The sequence below is a fragment of the Acanthochromis polyacanthus genome, chromosome 5 (assembly GCF_021347895.1).
Source record: "Acanthochromis polyacanthus isolate Apoly-LR-REF ecotype Palm Island chromosome 5, KAUST_Apoly_ChrSc, whole genome shotgun sequence".
Classification (NCBI taxonomy): Eukaryota; Metazoa; Chordata; class Actinopteri; family Pomacentridae; genus Acanthochromis; species Acanthochromis polyacanthus.
In genome coordinates, this window is record NC_067117.1 from 24,841,193 (window position 1) to 24,842,857 (window position 1,665).

A 1,665-nucleotide genomic window follows, 5' to 3' on the forward strand; every position below is an offset into this window, starting at 1 on the left:
CTGGAGCGGAGCAGCGTGCCTCGGGCTCGGTCCTGGGCCTCGGTCCAAAACACTGCCTCATAGAGTGCAGGGGAGGGCAGGACAGAACCATGAGGCCCCTGCTGCAGAGGCTCCCCTCCACATAAACACACTTGTATACAAACACGGAAACAAACTCCGGCTCGCCACTCAACCTCTAAAGTCATAAATACTTTCCTCTGCGGCTCACAGTAATATAATGTGGAGGATGCTTTGTTTTGTGAAGGGGAATGATTTCATCTTTTATATTACTGCTTTTACTCCAGCATGTATTTCAGTTTCATTGTCTAAGAAAAGGGTGCGGGAATGGCCTGTCACTTTGTCTGGGTTGTGGGAGCAATTTCCTGAGGAGACCAGACATTCCCACCCATTATATTCTGCAGAAACACTAAAAATAATTGGTTCTATTTGGATCAGCATGTTTGGTAGAACTGACGAGGCAAAAGTGAAACCGGTGGGGGGAAGCCATTCAGGAAGGCTTTGAGGAGAAAATGCAGAGGAAAAGCTGCTGCGACTCCAAACCAGACGTCTTCCTTTTTGAACATCTGCATTTAATAACCAAATGTCGCACACACGCAGAACACCTGATTCAGACAAACAACTCTGAGAACACTGAGAAAAACAATACAGAAGAAAACGATGGGACAGCTCGCAGCGGCGACGTGTTGCAGTCCATCTGGAAACAATATCCGCCTGTTTGTTTATGTGACCCCAGTTTCCAAGAGTGCTTAAGTGTGCACAGTCAACATGGCGCTGTCTCACTGAACATTATCAGCGTAATTGTCTCAGAGCGTGCAGACTGTGATCTCTACATCTGCAACAGTAACACAAAGGAAGGGTGGAGGCAAAGGTAAGAGAAGCAGACCTGAATTTTTTATGGAACAACTCCAAAAAAAAAAAAAAAACATGGCAAAAAGGGTAAATCCTGTTTTCTGCCTCATCAGTTATTACTGAGGATTCATGTGGAGCAGATACGTCCATCTCCCACTTACAGGATTGTGCGCAGTCATCCTACGCAAACAAACATCATCAGGATTCGTCGTGCATCCCGCCAGTTCATGCGTGCATGCAAATCTATTCGCATGTTGGAAACAAACACATCAATTACTGTGCCTGCGGAGGAAGCGAAGAAGCTACATCGAGCAGCTGTGACATTGGCCTTTCACAGAAAATAGAATTAGAAGCAATTCTCCAGGAAGCGTGTGAATGTGCGTCATCCAGGCACAAACAGATCCATGCACTGTATTTTAAAGGAAAAGGTTTAAATAGAAGATCAATACCACAGCAGAATATATGCTAATCTAAGACAGTCAGCTGCTGTCTGCAACTTTAAATATATCAGCATGCAGACAAGAAGAACTCTTGGCAAGAAAGTGAAACGGCGTATTTTCCAAAAATGTTGGACGATATATTTAAATGTATAGAAAATAAATCCCAGCTTCTCTCAGGCTGAAAGCGAGTTTTCTCTATGTATATATCTTAAATACCACAGAAAAAGCTTCTTAACATACATTAGAGGGTCTCTGGAAGAAATCTAAATATAAAACAGAATAATAATGTAAAGACTTCACCAAACAACAGCTGTGCTGTTACTATACTGAACACAGTAAGAGGGAAACAATTTCATTCCTCTTCTGTAATTCTAAA